Genomic DNA, 25,179 nt, shown 5'->3' with positions numbered 1-25,179 from the left:
ATTATTCTTCATGTGTTTTATAAGTAGGGAATTAGCAGTAAAAAAATAAATTGGAAATGAGTAAATGTTAGGGAGGCAATGTTTCATATGGAATTGTTATTTCATCAGCAAAAAGCCACAGAAATAAATGCTGCTAAGTTTATATATTTCATAAAATACAATATAAAAAGATAATTAAGACTTAAATTAAGTGGTAAATATGGCCAAATTAATCATTAACAGCTGTTTATTCTATTGAGCAATAAGATAAATTATTACCGCACGTAATTTCTTTAATAACTCACAAAATGCGCAGTTTGATAGAAATATTATTTTAAAATATAAGTCGAGCGTACATTCTTTAACATTAACTTTTCTGAGCAAAGTAAAAAAAAAAACAACATGTAAATAACTAAATACTTAAAAAAAAGGTAAATGCCCTTTGAGATATGGTCATGTCTAAACCAAGGTCGTATTTTTTACAAACTAAATAAAAGATTTCACTTCCCTAGCATTCATTGATTGACTCACAAATATGTTTTAAAAGAAATTATTGACTGGACAATTGGACAATACGGCTAACGGTACTTGCTCGCAACGGACAGGTAAGAAAATGGTAAAAAGCAATGAAAAGGTGAGGTAAAAAGAGGACACGCGACACGGGGTAACGCCGCACAGCCTTTGTGATAGTTCTTTTTTATTCTTTATTTTTTTTAGGAAACGATGGAGAGGAGGTGGTGTTATTGTTGGAGGTTCAAACACCAAGGACATGCAGGTCGGCCTCGAGCTCATTCCTCATCAGGAGTTCCGCTAGCTAACGTCGGGTTCGTTTTCATTTTCTTCATTTTAGTCATGTTAAACTTAAATGTTTTGTTCATTTATTTTAATTATTATTTTTTTATTTACCAGTAAAGCAACTTTTTTGGTTTCCAGTGACATAGGTAGGTAAGGAGGAAAGATGATTGCCAATTTCAATCTTAATTTGGTATTTATTTTTTTGCCAATCTTTCGATCTAGAAACTAAGGTCATCTTCAGGGCTTTTACAATTATAATGCTTTTTTTTATAATATATATTTCTAACATCAAAAGTTGGTGTTCCTTCTGCCCTAACTGTTTAGTTCTGTAACTGGAAGGAAAAATGATCAATTATACAATTAAAAACAAAAAGCAAGAAGGATTCAGGAACTACTTGAATACCTTAACAGACAGGTTAGAAGACTATTTAACGCTAAAAATATTATAATTGCCTAAAAGCAGAAACCCTGAAGATGACCTAGTAATTAGGACGAAAGCTTGGCAAGAAACAAATACCAAATTATGACTGGAATTGGCAATCATCTTTCTTCCATTTGGATTAATGAATCCAGTCACCGAAAGCGATGAACAATACACTACAATAAGAAGGTAAGCTATCATTTATATTTAATATCAGATTAACTGCGATAATATTATTTCTTTTGAGTTAAAGTTAATTAGTAAAATTATTTAGGCAACAATTTTTGAATAATTAAGGGCTGTAAGATCGTTGGCCCAATATACTCGTAGATTGATGGTTTTGGCTTTCGACCGTTATTGGGGAAATTATTGAGGTGCGGTCAATAAACATTGTAAATAAATTTTTCACACCGAAGTTTCGGTAAATTTAGAACCTTCTTCAGGGTATTATAAAATCTGTGAAATTTAATGTTGAGCTACATCATCATGACCATTGATAGTTAATGTTGATAGTTGATACATCATCATAACAGACAGGCGCCACGGTAGCCGAGCGGTTAAGGAGGCAAGACCTGCTAAGCTAATATGCATTGTGATACTGGGTTCGATTCCCGGTCTTAGGCCTTGGATTTTATTTAATGGTTAATAAAAGAAATTTACAGTAAAGTATGTTTGCTAGTCGCCTCTGTGTGTCACCTAATTGACGTAGTTGGACGTAAAGCCCGCTTAAAAAAAATAGGCAATTACTTTACTTTACTCATCATAACAGTCATGATGATCTAGGTCAACATTTTATAATACCCTGAAGAAGGTACTAAATTTACCGAAACGTCGGTGTGAAAAAAGAAATTTGTTTATTTATTTGACCGCACCTCAATAATTTTTCTAGGACAATTTAGAATCAAAACCATTTTTTTTCCTCTTATGGTGCAGAGTTTCTTTTGAAGGGAAGAGATCAATTCACCTGTAACATTTATTCTAGGCAAATATATCGTGAAATTCATCCACTTCTTCAGGTCTTAGAAGCTTCATTGTTTTTGACAACTTACCTTCCTTCTTACTATACAAGTAGAAACTATTTTAGTTTAAAGTTACAACTACTATGTGCAGTATTCCACAAAAATAAAGATGTAATATGTGTAAACAAAGAATTAAGAAAGGTTACGTAAAATTTATTCAAAACCAATATAAGCCTTGAAGAAGCGAACAAAGTTCACGAAATATTGCCTAGAAGTAAAAAAGTTGTAATTGATTGACCTTTTGTTAACAATAAAAACTCCAAGAAAAATAATAATAATATTTTTTTATATTAGTAACTTTTAGTCCAAATTAATTAAAATATAATTTTCTGTAACATCGCCCAACTATTTTAGCAGCTCTTAATAATATTAGCCATTTTTACCCTCTGTGAAGTTTGTGTTTTATTTAAATTTCTTGGTAGATTATTTTGGCAAACTGCTTTGGTCTAAAATAATGAATATTCACTTTGAGCCAGAGACGCGGACTACACCTACGGACGTGGTGCATTGATTTATGGCGTCACTCGCTTGCCATTTACTTTCAATCTTTTCTTATTTTGGCGGATCACCTGACCTCTTTTTCTGGGAGAATGAGGCATTAAATTAGATGCATCCTTAACAACAGATATGTAATCTTGGTTGCGGGATTTTCGAAGTCAGCTTAGTACAGAAATTAGCAATTTTGTGGTGCTGAGTGTGAAAAAGTGGTTTTACCATTTCGTAAGAGCAGCATGACTCAAAATCGGAAAATCGTAAAAGGTTGAAATTTAAGGTTTTCAAAATCGGAACCACTAAGGGACTCAGTAATAAGCTTTTGGAAAAAGTCAACCCACCATATTAATACGAATTTAACTATGTAAGAAAAATTGCCAATTTGAAGGAAAACGGTCGAACGTAAATGCTACTTAATTGAATAAATTTTGCGCATTTTTAGCGTTTTTGCGCTCAAAATAGTCTCAAGAAAATTTTTATAAGTACTCGTAAAATGCTGAAAGAGGCACTTTAATTTTTAAAACAGACATCTAATTTTATTATTATTATTATTATTATTATTATTATTATTATTTTTATCGCTATTATAGTATATAAAGAATAATGGAGGCTCCATAAATTAATCTAAATTTCCTTTTACAAAAGGTGTTATTAATACATATAGCACCAAATGATTAATTACTGCAAGCTTGAACAGTGATCCACCAAAACTTGTCAACCAATTTGTGGTCCACTGGCTTGAAACGTTTAAAAATATTAAATGTGCCCAAATGTTTTGAAATAACGGAAGAAGTAAAACTAAACAGTCGAATTAACAATGTTACGAGTCCCAATGTCAATGCAGTTCCCGTTTGTTTGGCCGGTATATCCCAAATAGTAGATAAGAATTCATTCTAGTTCTCTATCAAACAATATATTACCTTAGACCAGTTACATAATATAATAAAACAGGATCAGGTTAATAAATTATTGAATGATTTCTAAAAATAATTGGAGGGCTTATTTCCTAAACCGAGTAAAACATGGCGCACCTTGTAGCCCCCTACAGCTGTTCTCCTTGACTTATTAACAACACTTTGATCCTATTGACGTCACCAATTTTTGTTGTTTTCATTCCATGTATTCATTTTATTGATTTTATTACACTATAATAAAGATCATACTACTGTTTTTTAAGTTTTATTTAGATTAATTCTAGTTTTACTTTGTTATATTATTCTCTTCTCTTTTCTTAGTCGATTGCCTCATCTAACCAAGATGTAGAGGCTTTCCCGAAGAACCGGAGGTTTTTTTGGGCTACTAATGTTTAAATTTTTCACATAATTAAGATGTAATATTTTTTTATGTATCTGCAATGTCTTTTTTAAAAACACAAAGTCGAAAAATCGATCTCTAAAACTGAATTTAATGTTAACCTTTACTGGATGCCAACTGACCTTACAAGAAATTGAATATAATCAACTAAAGCAAGTGTTACGAAAATACAAATGTAATACATAATATATTATCTCTAATTCTATGTAAATTAACTCATGTAAACCTTTTTTAATTTCTCTAACTCCACTAAGTAAAAGCACTGTGTAAATGTGCAGCTTTACCATTTAAGTTTTGTTGCCCTGTGGTGTCCGATAAAGTGGCTTTTACAAATTAGTCTCTGTTTGTGTGCCCAAAGTAACACAAAAACGGAAAATTAAATATTTTTATGTAATTTTTTTTTCTTTTTGAGAAGGAATTTGCCACACAAATCTAGTATTTCGTTTAGACATTCTGAGAACCTTCCGCCAGTCGTTCTCTCTTTGTCACGTGACCCAGTAGCCAGCCTAGCAATGTGAAAGTTAATGCAAAGAAGCTGGGCCTCATATCTCAAACTATTCCTCCGGCCTTTATACTCAATTATTTATCTCTTTTTTTTGGCGACTTCATCCGTTACATGAAATACAACTTTTCAAAAATAAAATAAGTTCTACAATTATATTTCTATATGAAACAAAATTCATTATGCAATTTGTTGAATAATATAATCTTTAAATATGAGTAAATATACTAATTGTTGTATTGGTAGTACTTATCATCATTAATTGGTATGCCTCAATATCGGAAATCGTTTCTATGCCCAATGGTCTAGGCAGAAATTCAGCGGTTATTTTTCACTTATTTATGCTACAAATTTAACACTTTTTACCGCTCGACTTAAACGCAAAAAAATGGCGTTGATGTCTATCAGTTCCAGCGAATGAACTTAACTCCCGGTTTGAGTTCATTTAGAGGTGCCTTTACGTATTTTCACACTGGAAGACCCTTTAAAGCTCATTCGACTTATTAGTATGGCAATGGAGGTGAATGAACGCCGAATACAGGGTACAATCTTCTGGATTGTGTCCCTTTTAGTAGACCAAGGCATTGTAATGTTCTTTAAGTGACACTCACTCGAAAAGTTGTCCAATACTCTGGAATAGATAGACACAGGGCTAGAGTTCTAAAACTATTAGCCTATCCAGATGATCTGGATATTTATTAGTAGATCATGAGCTTAAGGACTCTGTAGAAAGAGCAACAAGGTATACGGAGTAGGCTATAAATGTAAGCGAACCCAAGTTTCATGTCAATAGGTGATTGTAGAGGCAAAGCTTCTTTATAGGTAATACGTTACTTCCTCGATAAAGTTAATGGGTTAATCTACCTGGGTCACCTAGGTAGACTCCCCTAGTAACGTATCCAAAGAAGTGGACCGGCACTTACGAGGCTACTACAGCACGGAGAGACATTTTAAATCTAAACTAATTGAATAACAGACCAAGATGCAGCTGTATCAAATGCTACTAAGACCCAAACTGAGAGAGGGTACTGAAATTTAGGTTTTGAATAAAAACAAATGTTTTTTTAAATAAAGTTAAGGAAACTATTTGGTAGAAAAATATTGAGGAGATGTTAAGGACAAAGCAAAGAAGGTGATATTTGGAGAATTCGCCAAAACAGAGAGTTGTACAGTCTCAACTACGAGGATGTTCGCAGAGAAAACTTGGATAAGAGTGAGTAGGCTACACCGGATGAGAACCAAAGTGCCCAACAGAATCCTATAGTATACAGCTAGCTTGGAATGGCGCCGAATGGACAGGTTGTAAAGTCAGGTGAATTGAGCTGTCAGTAAAGCGGGCAAACTGTTTGACGTGTGAAGGCGCAGGACAGAGACCGATGGAGATTGGTGGAGGCCAAGTGTTGATTGGGATCTAACGCTGGATAAGGAAGTAAAAACTCTCTAGAGCAATTTGGCGATGTCAGACTTGAAGGTGACGGCGAAACTTGGATAATAATTAATAAATGGTGAAGCGTTTTACATAAATTGCGACAGTGCCAAAATAAGTAATAATTAACTTTTCTCAAACAAATTAGAGAATTTTTAAAAAGTAAAAGTAGCCTTTAAAATAATTTATTAAAATACATAATTTTTGGTGCATCATAAGCCCGCTCTCTTGCAACTTACTTTCTAGTTTCCCTAATGACTACATTTAGTGAACATCTACCAAATTCTTAGCATGTAAGAAATGCTTATCAGCGAATGGATGTTTGAAGCAGCACGTTCATTCTGGTGGGGATATGTTAAATGTTGAAGATTCTCGATCTTACCACCTATAGCGTGCGCCTTATCTCAATTCCCTTTCTTGTAATGAACCTTTAACTCTTCAAACCAAGGCACTTTATCTTCTGAATCTATTCTTTCTACAGTCTAGTAGTTCGTCATTTCTAACAGAATGTACGTGCTTTCAGATCGGTTGTTTTCTAAGTTTCATATCAGAAAAAAAGTGACATAATTTATGTGCCTAAGGATGATAATTATTAAGTAACACGAATTATTTTGTTGCTTTTTGTTTTTCGTATTTTCTAAAAATGTTTGAGTAGTCTTTCTACTTACTATTAACGATGTTTATTATTATAGTAAATTAAATTGTTTTTATGAGATTGTTTTAATAAAATATTATTTATTAAAAAATTGAAAACCCGTAGAAACGCGTATTTATATAAAGCTCGGATTGAGGTCAAGGGCGTTGCAACATCGACGCATTCAATAAATTTCTAAATTCCTAATCAGATCCATATTAATTTATTATCCAGAGATTTATTTCTTTTCTTCATTTTTAATAAATAAATTTAAATTTTTAAAAAATAAATATTATTAAACAAGAAATTTAAAAAGAAAATAATAATAATAATAACATTTTTTAATAGGACACCTGGTAGAAGTGGTAGAAGACGCCACAGCCTGCCCCGTTCTAATATTTTTCAGAGCCACTCGCTTGGTTAATTAACCTCTGTATCATTGGAGGAAGGCTAGTGGAGTGAAAGGGAAAGTTACGAGGTGAAGTGTCTCGCGAGAAAGAGAGCGGCAGTCTGAAAAAGGGGAAACGTAGAGGAAAGGGAAGAAGAAAAGCCGTTGGAGGTGGCAGAAGGCGGCAAGAGGCGGCGGATTCTAGCTTCCCTGCCACTTCCCCTACCGTCAGTAGCACGCTTGCACGATAAAGATCCGCACCCCTCGGACGTCATCCGGAAGTCGTTCATCACCAGTACAGATTATTTCTTGGCCCTAGGTTATGCCACAACGTTGAGCGTTCAAGCAATATAGGAGTTGTTTTATTCTTCAGAATTATATATTATACTTCAAGAAAATTTAAACTATTCGTAAGAGATTTGGTATAAAAGAAAATGGCGTTTGAGAATGACATTGGTAAAATTATATCCAGTACAAAACATGGTGGACAGAAACCACTTGTCACCTACAACTGACATGGAGGGCAGCATCTTAGCCATCTAAGTCTGCTTTGAACACCTCCTCCACCTCTCTAACCAAGATTTTAATGGATATTGCATCCATTTCAGTAAGATCCGGCCATCTCTATGACCAAGATTATTCTATTCGGAGGAAATTTCATCGGCACAACGACAACTCGATAGTGGCTATTTGATGGGAATCTTATTTTGATCAATGATCTGAATTAGGGTAGAGAATCTGATTCCTAAAAAAGAAAGAACGAACTATAACCCAAATCCTATTAATTTCTGAAATTGTGTGAAAAGAGCTCATTTCTATAAATTATAGAGCAGAATAAGTCTTTATTTCATCAATGTAAAAAACATTTTAACCTTCGTAACAAGTAAGGATAAGAAAGGTTAAGGTGTAGGATAAGAATGTAGGGAAAAAGAAATGAAAAACCAGCAGCTAGTGCTCTATAAAGTATAAAAATAAACAAATCGAAGACAATTGTCCAGATTATAAAATAAGGAACGCGAATTAACAAAATTTAAAAGAGAAATTAATTTATAAAAACTTTTGATAGAAATCTGTGAGGAACATAAATAATAATGGACCGATACAAGTGGGGATAACAAGAAAGGTTAAGGTGTAGGACAAGAATGTGGGGAAAAAGTAAGGAAAAACCAACAGCTAGTGCTCTATAAAGTATAAAAATAAACAAATCGAAGACAATTGTCCAGATTATAAAATAAGGAACGCGAATTAACAAAATTTAAAAGAGAAATTAATTTATAAAAACTTTTGATAGAAATCTGTGAGGAACATAAATAATAATGGACCGATACAAGTGGGGATAACAAGAAAGGTTAAGGTGTAGGACAAGAAAGTGGGGAAAAAGTAAGGAAAAACCAGCAGCTAGTGCTCTATAAAGTATAAAAAAAAACAAATCGAAGACAATTGTCCAGATTATAAAATAAGGAACGCGAATTAACAAAATTTAAAAGAGAAATTAATTTATAAAAACTTTTGATAGAAATCTGTGAGGAACATAAATAATAATGGACCGATACAAGTGGGGATAACAAGAAAGGTTAAGGTGTAGGACAAGAATGTGGGGAAAAAGTAAGGAAAAACCAGCAGCTAGTGCTCTATAAAGTATAAAAATAAACAAATCGGAGACAATTGTCCAGATTATTAAATAAGGAACGCGAATTAACAAAATTTAAAAGAGAAATTAATTTATAAAAACTTTTGATAGAAATCTGTGAGGAACATAAATAATAATGGACCGAAACATTGGCCCTAATCTTGACCTAGGAACTATCCAATTTCCTAGGAAATGGGGTCATAAGATGACTGTACGGTCATCTAAATGTGCGTATGTAGGTGCGCTCGTGCGCGTGTACATAAGTACTGTTTACATCGGAATGGTACAAGCGCTCCAGGAGAAGGAGGAGAAGTCCAGGTAAAGAAGTCATAAAGCTTGTACGGCCCCCCACTACTCCATCTCAACGATTTGCTGCTCCACCTCTGGCGTTACTACAGACCTTACTACAAACATTCGTCCTATGAGTGACTCTAGTCTCCCCACTACTATCGCCGACAATCAGATCTAGTGGCCATCAAATTTCAATTTGTTAATTATAATTCTCTCAGCTTTTGTTACTATAAAGCTTGAAAATATGGTACTTTGTTGATCTACTCAATCATTCAAAGCATTTTAATAAAGCCATAAAAAAACGCTTCAAATATTTCTGTTTTATAGAAGATAAATAAACATCATTTAGACGCTTTCGAATGACGCCAGCACCATTACTAAAGACCTTGACAACAATCTTTACACGCCTCCCTCCCAACACTGTAACAACAGATGTGCATCTTAAAATATACCGCTCTCGCTTCCGGCAACTTCAAATAGCTCTAACTTTCTATTTTTTTATATTTACTTTGTATCTATTTTTTATCATACATGCAAAATATAATTTCTATGTTATTAAATGAAAAATGTTTGGAAATAACAGATTTTTTGACTGAAAATAAAATGTTACCTAAATGGACTAATGTAAAATTGGCAATACAATAAACGGTGAAGGATATTTCAATTTGTTGAGTTCGACTGTTAATTCTGCGCTTTATAATACAGCAAACTTAATTTCGTTTAACAATAACTTGCACAAGTAGTGACGAAAATTAGTCGAAAATATTTCTATTGACTAAGGCAACTTATACATTAGTTTTCAGTTTAAAAGTAATTAGCATTTTACTACAATTTGAAACGTAGTAAATTAGGGTTCTTCGTACTTGGTTTTGACTGAATTCCGCGTAAGTCAGAAGAATTCTGTCAGTAGTCAGTAATAAAATACACCGGATATTCTGCAATTACAACTTGAAAAATTGGATAAAATGATCTATAATTATTGTATTTTTATTATTACGTGCGAAACTCCTTTATGGACTTCTTAGACGGCTCTCCAAATTACCAATTGAACTCAAACGCTTAATATACAACACTATTCTCAAACCTATGTGGACTTACAGGACTAGAGCTGTGGGGTTCAGCTAAACCAACAAACGTACGGAGGGTACAAACATTTCAGTCAAAACTCCTCCGACAGATAGCTGACTAACCTCACTCTTCACCGCTACCACAACATTCCCTTCATAGACCAACTCGCCAAGACTAAATACCAAAAATTCCATACTACTCTCTCGACCAGCTCTAATCCTTTTGTACAGTCTCTCGCCTCCTCTAACATCCCTAATACTCCACGCCGACTGAATCGCCAGTGGCCCCGCGACTTCCTTACTGTCTGAAGACCTAAACATCATCCTTTTCCTATAGAGAGTGCTACCGCTGGGTAGTTTTTCTCCACCTGCTCTCCTCCCGCACCAGTTCATCATACTCTTCATATTTACTTATTGTATACAATGTATACAGATTGTACTATTATTTTTTTAAGATTTAAGACGCGTCAAGGTTTTTAGCAACACGGAGCTTTTTCCAGTGCACTGCCGGTCTCCGGACAGTTTTCTCTCGTTTCAGACAACACTGTCCATCACCGGACAGTGAGCTGTAAGAAGCTCCTAGGAAAAGAAAAATCTAAAAAGGTCAGCAGCTGTATTCGAACCCGGTACCTCCGCGTGGGAGTCCAGTACGCTAAACGCAGAGCTAATCCCGTCACTATAATTTTATCTTTTTTTCTTGGGCGCAACGACTCCATGGCCATTAGCGCCCTCGTAAATCTTTTCTTACACAATCCGAGGCCATTCAAGCTGGGATGATTCTTGTAATCTTGTCTTGGTAAGGCAAATGGAGCCTTAGATTTTTATAGTTATCTACACAAATTTATAATTATTATTATTTTTGCTAAACGATTAAATATTTGGTGCAATAAATCAAAGGAACAATTATAAAAAATACACAAACCTAACTGCTAAAAATTGATTAAAAGTTGTCGGCCTAGAAAACTATTTTCAGTCCAAAATCCTAAATCGTTAGTTTTCCATTATAACCTTCGCCAAAACTAGAGTTTCTAGTTTAAAAAATCGTTCCTTTAAATCCATATATTGGTGATTTATAGTTTTTTTTTTTAGAAAGCCGCAGTTAATAACCGCACTACCATGTTCAGGTAATAGTTTATGACTTAATATTGTGATGAAATGTACAGATTGGGTGTTAATGTTCCCATTAAATTTCTTAAACCTATGGTTAAATAAGCTACATATTTGGTTTAGTTATAAATATAAAATAATTTTTTTTTTTTCTAATCTCCCCACTTATAGACCTTTCATATCTTACGTATTAATCAAATTATTTATTAATAAATATTATTTATTATTCCTTTAAAAAAAAAGTAAAAGGGAAGAAAGACATATTGTTTGTTTATAGTTTTAATCAAGCTAGCACTGCATGTCGATAAAAATTATTGCGTCATTAATAACTACATTTATGATTTTTTAATAACATCTGCAACCGGAGATTCCACGAACAAATTACATCTGAGAATAGACTTGCCTTGAATTAAATTAACTAAGCGCCAATTGCCTACCTAAATGAAATTTATTAAGTGAAGCAACAACTTTTAATCATTATCTTTTTAAGCATTAAATATAGATAAATAAAGTTCGAGTGCATAAAAGAAAACATTTGTAAAGACTTCTTTCTTATATTCTTCTAGTACGAAAATAATAATTTACAGAAAGAATTAGAAGAATTCCCTCGTAATATTTATTACATCTTTCGCTTTATTAAAGATTACTAATAATAATTGCAATAACAATAAGATAAGCACAATAAATGGATAATTACTTTTCACAATTATTATGATCTTATATATTTGTGCACTTATATGCACAACGTTGCATTGATTTGAATAACTACCTTTTGGAGACTGAAGATTTTAAAAGTGAAAACTTAACGTGATCTAAATAATTCTAGTGTGTCTGTAGTTTAAAGGGGGCATTGTACTGATTTTATTGATTACTGCATTCTGATGAATGTCATTAACGTAGAAATATTCATTCCCCCTTCACTGTCGATGAGGGTTTTCAAGGTCGGAGACTGTATTTAGGTTTATGGCGTCCTTCCCATTCAATTTTGTGGCCTTGTCTATTAATCACTAGCTGTTTCTACTTTCACGTTCGCTATTGTAAATCCTGGGGAGAACTTTAAATGGCGATAAAATCATATTACTTTCTTTTAAAATAATAATACAAATCATTGACGAATTTTTTGCTTAAAAAGTAGCATTTTTACTAAGCGTACAAGTTGTGGGTTTGAATTCCAGCAAGAGACGGAACAATGTTTTGATAAATAATTTAGAAGTAAGTTTGAGGTACCAAAGAAATCGATTTTTCATTTAACCTTCTAGCATTATTACACAGCACAATCGATACAGCGTTTTCTCTAAACAGCAAGAACGATAACTGTACATTTTTCGACTTCATATCTAGCAGAAGACTCCACAACCTACTTCCATTACATTACTCTATCCATTTCTAAATATCATTCTAGTATTTCTTTAATAATTTAGTAGACGCTCTTCTATCCACTATCTTGTACTAGTTGCCGTACTACACGGAATTGTTCTAGCTTACCTTCTTGTTCACTGGGTACACAGCCGACTTACATACAAATCCCCACTCCTCTTACATCTCCGTTCAGGACACTGACATTCTCTACTCGCATACTGGTTGTCCGTTCTCATTAAACTCATCTCCATTCTCTAGAACCTTGGCTACATCAATGGCGCCTGAAGATTAACCCAGACAAATCTAAATAGGCACTCTTTTCCGTTGCTTCCGTCTTCTAGTTCAATGGCATTAGATGAGATTTGCACAGAACCACAATACAAGATTTAAACTTATTGAACTATGAGATTTAAATTACTGGCATGTAAACGTTCAAAAATAACGTTACAGAGTAAGAGATTATTTATATGTAGCTCTTTTTAAATCTATATGGATTTAAGAACTGGATTTCGCAGGTATAGATAGACGAGCTAACAAAAACAGAACACAAAGTCTGCAGTCTAAAATCTTCTTCAGCATACCTAACCTAACCTGATTATTCATAAAGACCTTTACTGTACTATTTGTATCTGAATTCTCCAAAACTAACAACTCTAAATTCAACCATGATTTGTATTTCTCTTGCTACGAATTCGTTCACAACCACACTTCCGTCTAATCATCGAAGACATTTGACAAATTGATAGACTGATGGATGATCTAACATCACATTGGATGATCGCCATTGATTTGTCTCAAGTAGAGTATATTTTGTAATCATATTTATTGGTTGAAAATAGCCAATAAAAATGGATAAATTATAATAAAATACTTGAATAATTAGTAGCTTCCTTCATGACGTAAACTTTAACTTCCGCCTAATGAAATGCGCAGTTTTACATTTGTATTTAATTTATGAATGATTTATTTTATTTTTTAAATAAATTGTTCCTGATATCTTTTCACTTTTAAGAGAACGTGCAATAAGATTGTTGAGTGTTGAGTGGAATCGTGACGAAATTACGTTAACATTCAGAGAAATGGTTTCGCCTTTAGGGCTTTATTATTTGTTCAATGTTGAAGACAAAACAGAAAATCTATTAAGACAAAAACAATACCGCTTGATTATAAACAAAAAGATGAATTCTATCGCAGATAGTGCTGCTAAATTTATGTCTAATTCTGAAAAATAATTTCGAACAAATTTCTTTGGTTTAGATAGTAATTATACTTTAGCTGAGAGCGTAGGAGTTTGTAACTTTGCACCATGAAATACTTGAAGAGAAATAAACAAGGACTACTTGATACTAACCTTGATTATTAATGTTAACGAAATACCGAAATAATTAATGAAAATACTTTTAAATTATTAAGATTTGATGGCGAGCAACAATCTTCAAATATCTTCGATGTACAAACGTTTCATTTTGATTAGTCATTGATGCCACTTACAGAGGAAATTTCCCTAAACTTTACGCGTTGCATTAATTGGTCTGTTACTCAAATAAAAATCACTTAAATTGTGGATTATGGAGACCATAAAGAGAATAAAATTAAAACTTTTTCGACATTTTGCTTTTCAGGGTGTTCTAAATTGATATTTAGCTTCTTTTTTTAATTTAATTCAATGATTTCAATAAATATTAAATTTGAAATGCTTACTGAGCCCATAGATAGGATAAATACCTACTTTTATTATCACAAAGAAATGTTCGAACCAAAAGGAATAGTTATTTATTTAACAAGTGTGGCGAGCGAAGCGAGGCGAGTGCAAGTGCAAATTGCCGAGTGTGAGGAAAATACTTTACACTCGAGTTAAATATTATATTTTTTCTGCAACCATTAGGGTTATTAACTAAAAAAAAAACTAAACAGGAATCACTAGAATCCATTTTGAATTTCTATAAGGTAACACTATAACCTTTTTAACTGTTATAATTAAAAATATCGAATTATTTATTAAAGTATTATTTTTATTTCTATATTCCTTTCAATTTTTATTTTATTTTTTAATATTCGTTTTTTAATTATTTAGTTACGTTAAATATGCTTATTAGAGTTTTACAGAAAATATTTATGTTAATAACAAAACTTCTTATATCAAGGAAGCACAATAAAGTTTTTCCACTCACTAGTGCGGAAAGTGACACTAATGGGAATTTTTCCCCACTAGTGAGGGAAGTTGGGCATTACACAGCTGATTTTAATTGAGTAATGAGAACATTCCTACATGGTTGCAGAAAAAGTAAATTACTGACAGAGGCCAGAGATTGTAAACAAGTTTTACAACACAAAAGAATAAGAAATAAAATAACTGAAAGTAGATAACCAACCGATGAAAACTGATTCTTGTTTACAGTTGGTTTACAAAAAGTCGGAAAAATCAAAGGCATTGAGTAAAGGCAGTGATGAACTTATCCATCAGAAATTCTAAATTTAAACACTTTTCCCCCAAAATTTAGCCGAAAATTGGGACACATGCCAAGGAAATGAAATACTAGCCTTGCCACTTTCAAATATCAAATAAACACAGAGACGTATTTACCCGTTTTAAAATGCAAATTTGAAAGTTAATCTCTGAATTTCATTAAAAAACTTACAATTATTTATCACTTAAATGGCCTTGCAGTTGACATGGAGTTAAGCCACTGTACAGCGCACCTTCTTTGTTCTGTTCGGTTAAATATTTGATCATCACCTTGTGCAAAATTTTTATTACTTTTTTTTTTATCGAGAGCCAGCCTCGTTAAAAACCGGAACATTTTTTCAGAAATATTCATGTGGAAATCAGAAATATTATAATCAGCTGGTGTAAGTTGTAGCAGAGCCTTCTTCAGAGAGATACAGTAGCTACAGTGATAATCTCTGATAAAATCCCTCTTTAAAAAATCAAATATTCTTTCCATCACCAGTTCTCATTAAATTTAGAGATAAATATGTTCGATAGTTTTGGATAATTAACAAAGTTTGATTGTTCAATGTGTCTAGTACCTTCAGTAAAACATGATAATCTTTGAGATGATCCAAAAATGTTTAAGGTTGCCCTAATATCCACATAAAAAGCGCAATTTCTGATACAGTCGAGTATTAATTACGAATAAATAGCCTGATACCGGCCAGGAAATGTACGAAGAATGCAAAATGTGAAAAAAGGCGTGCCCATTTATTTCCGTTTACCGTTGCAAGTGATAAGATTTTTGTGTTGAAGTTCATTTTAACTTTTAGAAATATGTAATTGTAGTTTGTAAATCAAATACTGTAGCTGGTTAGGGCTGAGAAAATCCCCAAAATGTGTGATTGCTAACCACGACACTTTTGTTTTACTGACATTTTGAAAATTTTAAATAAAAATCGAGTAAAGCAAATTAAAGGAAGCAGGTGCACCTTTAACTTGCAAAGACAACACGTAAATAAGACATAAATCCTCTAAATACATTTCGCCTTAATTATTTAGTTGCTTCGCCGTTACTTCTTCATTTTGATGAAGAAATTATTAAATACCAACAGTTTGGAAGTTCTAACGTTGAAAATAACTATGAGTTAGTTTACATGGAAGAATGTAAATAAATTTTTGTGGGACGAGACCAAGAGGTTGGTACTGGTGAATAATTACAGCTAAATCAGTGAATCTGGTAGGTGACGAGTGTTACTATGACGAACCTTGAGAGAGTACTGTTAGTCGTAGTAGACATTGTCTGAAGAGAAGCAAAGCAAATGGGGAGACGATGGGGTCGAACGACTTCACCAGTGTAAGTGAAACTGGTGCGCATGTTGTTTAGGTTTTAAACACCAAAACGTATATACGCTCATTACCTGGTTATTATGTTCGCGCTTTTGTACCCACCGTTCGCCGCCCAACTCTCCTACAAGGGCGGCCGCGTGTAATAAATAACAAAAAAATAAGTTTGTTACTACGATGTTTTGAAGTGGGTTAGTTTTTATTTTAGACTGTTAATGAATTTAGTAAGAATAGAGATACTCTAGACACATTTTTATAATTACAATGAAAAAATTGGACGGTTAGGAGTCGCAAGATTTTTCTAAATCGTTTTATGGTTCTTTCCCCGTTATTTCTGATTTAAAAATTAGACACCCAACGATCTAAAATTTCATTACAAAACAAACTTATTCTAATCAAAATTTTTGCAAAACCATATGGGCCTACGGATTAGAGTTGAAAGGTTCCGCTAAGCATTCCAATCTTTACCGAATCCAATCCTTACCCAAAATCCTTTCGCAACTCACCAGTGCTCCTTTTTATGTCTACAATAAAATCCTACAGAATGCTCAATCTATTCAATTGTGATCTGATAAAAATCAAAGATTCCACAATTCCTTGTTCCATCATCACAATACGACAGCTTTCAAGCACAACTTTATTCAGTACTCTCTTTAGAAGACTGAAGCGCCAGTGTCCTCGTGAACATCTTCACTAATTCCAACGCCATGATGTAATAATACTACTCTGTATTTTGCTTGTAAACTGAACTGTTGCAAAATAAGAAACGAGCTTTGAGCTCTTCTCAGTATATCAGTTGACCTCTCATAATTTCTGATACAAAAAATGTACTGAACAAGGAGTTACGAAATTAGCTAATTGGGCCGACCAGTGGTCACGATGGCCAATCAGAAGACTCTCTAGGAATGACACAAAACTGTGTTGTTAGATCTAATTAGAACAAAAATATAAAGTATAAAGGAAGTTTTGAATAAATTAGACATTAAAAGCAATAAATAAATAATACAAATATCTCCATTCAGTATAATTGTGAAGATGTCTGTCTAACTAAGTGAATTTAATGCAAATGCCGTCGAACTAAAATTAAAAATACAATACAATGCATTAAATATCTCAAAATAACTTTAAAAATCTCCTACTAATGACCATTGCGTCAAGTTTTAGACATTGACTACGAAAATTAGGTATTTTTAATTAAAGAAACAGAGTTGGAACTGATAACTCGATAATCGATTGAGAAGAGAAAAAATTGAATTAAAAATTTCAATTCCTCTCAAAATATTAATGGAGGTGGATTACAGTTCACAATTTTTTTATTATCTTTTTCGGTTTTCTGAAACAAAAGACGGTCGCATGATCTTTTGATTACCCTGTATATATTTTATAAAGTTTGCAATATAATACAGCAAACCAGAATTATGAGAAGGAAATTGACCATATAAAAATTATTAAAAAACAAATTTTGAAAGGTCAAATTGCTAAACTCTGAAGCAATACTTGTAAACTAATTAACTGTTATTATTTAAATCTTGTATGCAAACAAATATTAAATATGTATACTTATTTTTAAATAAAACATAATTGCAGGAATCTTTTCTGAGCATCAATAGATTGCGGTCTTGTGTATAAAGCAGCAATTCTTGGATTCCAACAGAATCGAGTTACCAGAAGATTTGACGCAAAATATTGAGGAAAGAAAAGAACCATTATGAAAAAAACTTGAGTGATTATCAGGAAACTTTAATGGCGAAGAGCCGAGGAACACCCATTTACAAAAATAATAATAATTAGGTAAAAAGAAATATTGTATTTGGCAAAACTTAAATCCCTTGACGAAACTTTAACTCAGTATGAACAATTTAAATTGCGTAGAAGACAAAATAACAATCACAAACGGTACAAAAATACAAAAACTAAATAGCAAAAGTCTTAGAAAGAACTTACATATTTTCACCAAATTTTGGCTGTAATAGAAAGAATGTTTGGCCTACATCCGAGCCGACTGAATGACCTTTGCTTATTTACGATCTAATCTCCCATATTGCTTAGTACCAAAGCAACAAATAAAACAAAAGATTATTTATTATTTCCATGTGTTGGAAAGAAATTAAATAATATTTTCGATTATTATTTATTTCCTATTTCATAACTCTTCGCTCGCTAAGAGATTTGTGGCCATACTTTCACAAATAAAAAGCTTCTATTTCTTTAAAGAGGATAAAGTAGAATAAATATGAACTCTTATTCGCGAATGCTAAAAAATAAAAATTAATATTCATTAAATCATTTAATAATTAATCAAAGTGCACCATGATTGGGTACTTATTTATAAAATCCGGTAAACTCTATAATGATTAATCATAATACGGTGAAGCGTTAATCTTAAGAATGAATCTACAAGCAGATAACAGCTTTAAGAAACTTCATTATACATAGAAAAAGACTAGTACAGGTTGGGGTCCGCCATGGCTGCTGCTGCATCCTGCTTCTGACCGTTTAATTTTCTACTCTCTCAAGAGTTGGACATGCAGATGATTTATAGAGCGGTTATTTGGTGTGCTGGGCCCCCTACAAACAATGCTAATAACAACAGCGCCGTACAGAACGAGTCAGCGAGCTTCGGGCTTGACTTACCAATACCTGGCTGTACACTGCACTGGGGCCTTTTATTCTAAACTAAGTGACCATTACCTTCATTTAACTAATCATTTATGTTTTTTTTTTATTTCCCTTTGATCTCTTCTGATAAAGGGTCACTAAAGGGCTATGTGTTTCAAAATACTGGTAATTTCAGTTTGATGCCTGAAAGATATCAAGTATTCCATTATTTTTCGGATTATCAGCCGATCTTACTCAGTGATACGACGTTTTGTGATTAGAAACACTTCTCTGCTTGGTACAAATGACCTAACGCTGCTTCAAGAGTACAGCATATATACGTACATATATTTATATAGTCGAGCCTCCCATAAAGGACACTCTCACTATCGGCCACCTCCATTTACGGACAGTTTTTGGATTTCCTCGTTTTACCCCTATACACTTTCTATATAAAAGAACCTCCGACTAATGGACACTCTACATAGCGACCGCGGACATTGATTTTGGGGAACGGATTAAATGTTTCACCTCCCACCAACGACCACCTTATTCTTAAAAGTTCGTTTGACGCGGTGATCAAAATAATTATTTTTTAAAATTTTGATAAATTTTTTGGATAATTAAGAAAAATTTGATGCATATCATATAGCTAAATAATTATGCAATTATGCACGTGTTTAAATCTATTAATAATAAACAATTTTTAAATAGATGTTTGGGAAAAAACCCATATTTTTTCATTATGAAACTTGCCAACCTCCTTCTAACGGCCACCTCCAAACAGCGGCCACTTTGCTTTCCTCCGCCAGTGTCCGTTATTGAGAGGTTCGACTGTATAAATTTATCTTACTATAACTAGGTAAATGGAACAATTGCGATTCACCAGAAATACCATTTTGAAGCCTCTGGTTCCAATAAAAAGGTGGTGTTCAAAACTCTATCTGTTATTGTTAGTGTGTTAATGTGCACTATTCTTGTCTTTGTATTAATAAGAGTCAAATTTGAGACCACATTCCTGAAACAAGAAGTTCAATTTTAGAGATTTTCTCACTAACTTTAGACCCTAAATTTGGTAGTTGGATAAAGTCAGTCTAAATTAACAAGCGACTGATTTACTTATTCTAGTCAAGTAATAGAACAAACTAAGCGAAATGAAATATTATTAACGAGCAAAGGTAACTTAGTTCACTGACTCAAGAGTGAAGAAGTCCTTTAAGAAGGAAGCAAACAAAAAATTGGGAAGCTTCAAATTGCCAAATGTCCCCAAAACGCCTGTTTTTTCCTCCCAAGAACTATCATTTTGTATAAATCTGTGAAATCCAAATTACGTTTTACAATTTCAAGAAAAAAATTAGGTAAAATTTATCCTGAAATATTTAGTAATGAGATCACGCAGCAATTTTTTTTTAAAAAAAGCAAGAAGCAGATGATGCCGGAATCCTCGACAGAAGACAACATTTCTTTCTTGACTCAGTTGTTTTTACAAGTCATGAACACTGTCTTCCATCAAAATTAAAGTGAGTACACTTCAAAAAATCTTTCTCACATTTGGGGCTAATGTTAGTCTTGGAGTTTTGAAGCGTGGATTTTTGAGTGCGGGAGATCCATAGTTCGAATTCCGAATGGGGCTACTTTTTTTTTACTTAAAAGTGTGTGCTTCTACTACCGTGCGAAACAGGAGGACTTAAGGCTCTGCCTAAAAAAATAGGCGATTACTTTACCCACTTGTTAGTTTTACATTAAACGCAATTATGAGTTGTGCAAAAAAAAATAAAAAAATAAAAATTATAAGACATGACTAAAGAATGTACAATTTAGGTGGCAGTGAAAACACTCAGAGCTTGGATCAAGTTTTGCAGATCCTTAAGTATCTAGCAGATATACTTAATTTTTTTTAAAAAAAGCGTCTTTTTTACAATTAAACAAAAAACAAAATCATGTTATTATAAATTGTTTCATATTCAATATTTTGAAAAAAACAAAACATAAAACTACTTCATCTAAAGCCATTCCATTGACCACCAGAAGGACCCACAGCGCACGCGCCATAAACTAGGCAATGCGCATGATTAACTATGGGTACCGCGCATGCGTCTTTAGTGATAAACAGTTGGAAGGTACTAGTTCTGTCATTTAACTAAAAAAAAAACGTTTTTACTTTCTCTTACTCCAAATAAAAGAAGTATTGTGATCTTCTTAGATTTTCAAAATAGATTTTTTTTTCTTCTTTTTTTTAAATATGCATTTAAAAGGTTCCTATAGTCATTATCCTTTGGTTAAAATAAATAAATAAATAAATAATATATCGGATGTCCCTGATCCGAAACCAAGAAATTGAGGAAAGCTTATATTTTCTCTGAATCCAATTGGAAAACCTGGTATTAACTGAACTATTAAAATTGCTCAACCGAAATTTGGAGAAATTTTGGAGTTTTAAAAACGGCTTGTTCCATATTCTTCAAATTTGACACACGAATTCCGTAAATCTAGATATTCAACTTTTACTTGAATAACTTTTCCACTAAAATTCGATTAAGAGCATTACTAATAATAAAAGTTAAGTAGACTATTCCTCTAATGTACTGTTCTAGTGCAGTTTGCGGTCATGCAACTTGTATAATATTATGGAGGATTGAATGAGTTGCTAAGGTACCAGATTTGAAGAGAATGACATGGATAAGAGAGCAAACCGCCCAATCAAAAAAAATCAATTAGGCTGTAACATTAAAGTTGTGTACAATGATGGATCAGTAAAATTTATTAGTTTTACTGTTAAAGTTTAACGTGTCCATTTATTTTAGAATATTTTTAGCGATTTAATTTTTATTTATTTTTTTTAAACTTTCCTCTAATGTTCTATTTTTAGAAAATCGATGGTTTTACCATCCATATGTTTATACTATGGATTTAATAAGTAGCTAATTATGCTGGTTACGCGCAAAATATTGTCACTTTATGGAAATAACTGAGAGAATGGTTTTATAACAGAATGTTATTATTAATTACGCATTAAAATCAATAAAAGTCACAAAAAAAATAAGAACTATGAATTTACATATTTATATATTTCATTTTGAATTAATTTATAGAGATAGATGGAGTTATTATGAAGATAGAAAACTCGCATGACTGTTATCGAAATATTGGGGAAATATTTAAAACAATATTCATATTATACAAGTGATGAGGTTTCTCATTTTACTTAAATGGAACATTAGAGCGAGGCTTAGCAAACATACCAATCAGAAAATGTTTCAAATAAAAGCTATGGATCCCATACATGGATTCCAATGAGCGAATAAATTTTATGGAAAAAAATCGTTAGAACAGATTTAGAAATAACTGAAATACGGTTTCAGTATCATTGCACAGTTCTGCTGTCTACCCACACAAAACAATTTGGTAAATTCATATTCTCGGGTTCAGAAATCCTCAAAATGGATTTTCCCCGGTAAAATCATAAGATCAAAAAAATGAGCACGATTTCAGTACCTTCTCTTTGCAGTAGGGTGAGAGAAAGCAACAATATTGGACAATAAAGTAATTGTACTAAATTTAAATACAGGTTATTAAAAGTAAAAGAACAAATATTTAAATCAGAAAGAAGACGAAGGAATGTACCAAGTAATAAATATCATGGCAATAGCCAAATCTGTTATAAAACTGGTTGTAAGGGAAAGCCAGCCATGATAGGTTGCTATTCAAATTATCCCTGAGGAAACATTATAATTGAACCTATTTATATACAGATCGAACTTTCAGGAATGTTGCCATTTAGATTTAATTTCTATATAGATATAGATTTTTTGTTTTCCAATTTTTAATTAAGAAATTAAAATAAAATCAAAATAAATGTGTTAATTACAGTGCGTAGGACACCTTAAGAATGAAAGAAATTAATTTTTTTAAAAAACTACCGGATGTAGAGTTTGATTTATTAATGAACAAAATAATTATTTCTGTTTTATAATCATATATTTCACATAAACTATAACAAAGAAGGTAACCTCCCATTGTAATAGATACAATAAAATAAGATTATTAATTATTATGTAATACGAAGTTCGAATTACTTAATTCATTACACGGGTCATTAATATTTTGTCTTAATAAATTTATAGAAAATTTTGTAAAATATGAAATATGCACTTTTTTCGCTTTCTTATTTTTATCTTAAATATTAATTACTTCATAGCATTTTCTTTTTTTTTGGCAATTTCGATTTATAATTGTTATTTAATAAGTTAGAATATTTTATAAGTGATGTGGCCTACAAAATGGCAATCCCGCCCGCTACCCTATAGTGCACTTATATAAATTTTGTAGTAAATCTAGAAAAATTTCGTAATTAAATAGTATAATTGTGCAATTAATAAGGCAAACTCAAAGGAAATCGGAATTGCAATTTTTTTTTTTTTTTTTTAATGATTTAAGGCGCGTCAACACCTAATTGAAGCTCGGAGCTTTTTTCAGTGCACTGCCGACCTTCGGACAGTGTTCTCTCGTTACAGACAACACTGTCCATCACCGGACAGTGAGCTGTAAGAAGTTCCTAGGAAGAGAAAATCTAAGGGTCAGCAGCTGGATTCGAACCCGGGGCCTCCGCGTGGGAGTACAGTACGCTAACCGCATAGCTAATCCTTTCCCTCGGAATCGCAAATAAGTGAAAAATAGATTTAAATAAAGTAGGCTGATTCTATTTTTCAATTTTAGAATTAGATTTGATTATAAACAATGATTAATATAAATCCAGCAATTTCACTGAAATGGCACCTTGAGAAGCCTGATCATCAGTGCCATAAATATATTTGTTTTTATTTATGAATGCGCTATAAACATTTTTTTTTAGAACTAAATATGCGTAATAATACTAAGATTGAAGCAGCTTCTAAAAATAGAAGCATACTATACTGCTGGTTGTTTTTTCTTATAAGCATATTGCTGGAGCCGCCAATGTAAGCTAAACTTAATACTCTGAAGTATCTTTTTCTTTCTGAATTTTGCTGAACACACACTAACACACACCAGAGATCAAACAAAAAGGCCAAGCTGTATGTTAAGTAGACAGAATTAAAGATTGAAAAATATTTACCAACCATGCCCCACTTTGTAATTTAGTACAAATTATAATTTCACTATTTATTTATTTGTTACAATTAATTGTAATTGTTGATATATTAAAATATTAAATATTTAAATAAATATTATTTGTCAAATTGACTTGTTCCTGAAGGATCTCAAAAGCTTCATTTTGAAGGAAATACATTGGTAAATCAATAATACTCACATTTTACAGTAGAAGTAACTCTCAAGAGATAGATTGACTTTGGTTCTTTATAGAATTAGGTAAGCTTAAAAGAAAAGAATTGAATGACAGCAAGAATAAATGGAATATCCATAATGTAGAAGGTTAGAGAGAGATAGATGCCATTACGCGTTAGAGGGGTATGTCCATTACTAGTAATTGTAACAGAGTGCTACTGATAATAGACGGAACAGATACAGCAGCATCAGTAAGTGCGAGCAAGAGGCATAGATACATTGCGGAGTGCAATGATAGTATGCCCGCCCGGCTATGGTAACCGGCCCGTGTATGCAAGGTCTCAACCAGGAATACCACCCAGATTTGCATTTGATTGTCACAATTTGTCTTCATTTGTGCTATAGGGCGTACGACGAGGGTGTTTTTGGGTACTGTATTGACAAGCGGCAAGCGTGGCCAACCACACCAAGAGTCAATTCGTTTTAATAGCTATCAGCTGTCATCTAGAAAATTTTTAGCGTTAACCCAGCGGTTGGTAGTTTATGAGATTAATTTTGGGCACTCAAACGCAAGAAATTCAGCCGTGATTGGTTCACTAACAAAATTTCCTCTTCATTAGCGCCTGGAAACTTTCGTCGAAGCACTGCCACCATTTGGACAATGTTTTCTCAGACAATACGCTCAATGACTGGACCGTGAGCAGTTGTTTGAAAGCATGAAGGATGCATGACTGGCTGGAAGACTAAATACGAAACAGAAAGTAGAAAATGAAACTCAAATGTAAATATTACGATCGTAATTGACCTAAAAAGAATCGATATTTAAATTCACAGACTCTACTTAGAAGCAGTTTCTGAACATCACAGACGTAAGTTTATTGAAGGAAAAGGGCGTGAGTTCTTCAATTTGAAGCCCTAGATTTATTTCAACCAATTATTAAATATGCTTTTTAATCAAATAAACTCGCAAAGCATTGTCTTCATTTTAAAGAACTTTATCCTTGAATCAAACTGGCGCTCTTTGACAATCAACAAGTGAGAAACACCAAGCTATTGAATGTAGCCAATCAGAGACAGTTTTAGCCAAAAAGATAAAAACTTTAAACTAAATTTT

General features: G+C 32.7%; 1 protein-coding gene and 1 long non-coding RNA gene across 3 annotated transcripts in view; one reads left to right on the top strand and one right to left on the bottom strand.

Moving 5' to 3' along the window:
- The window catches only part of LOC141453154 (homeotic protein antennapedia-like), a 1,160,806-nt gene that overhangs the window by 1,058,828 nt on the left and 76,799 nt on the right, over positions 1-25,179 (bottom strand). The window lies entirely within an intron of this gene.
- On the top strand, positions 490-20,319 carry LOC141453155 (uncharacterized). Of its 2 annotated transcripts, XR_012457809.1 has the most exons (5): positions 490-584; positions 697-803; positions 889-1,384; positions 17,790-17,993; positions 20,220-20,319. It is a non-coding gene; the product is annotated as an uncharacterized lncRNA (long non-coding RNA). The 2 variants fall into 2 exon arrangements; XR_012457810.1 differs by lacking the exons at positions 17,790-17,993; positions 20,220-20,319 and adding an exon at positions 6,931-9,644.

This window comes from Rhodnius prolixus, unplaced genomic scaffold (genome assembly GCF_049639745.1).
Source record: "Rhodnius prolixus isolate KJV_2025 unplaced genomic scaffold, Rpr scaffold_3, whole genome shotgun sequence".
NCBI lineage: Eukaryota > Metazoa > Arthropoda > Insecta > Hemiptera > Reduviidae > Rhodnius > Rhodnius prolixus.
The sequence above is the reverse complement of the archived record's forward strand: the minus strand, read 5'-3'. Positions and strand labels throughout refer to the sequence as shown.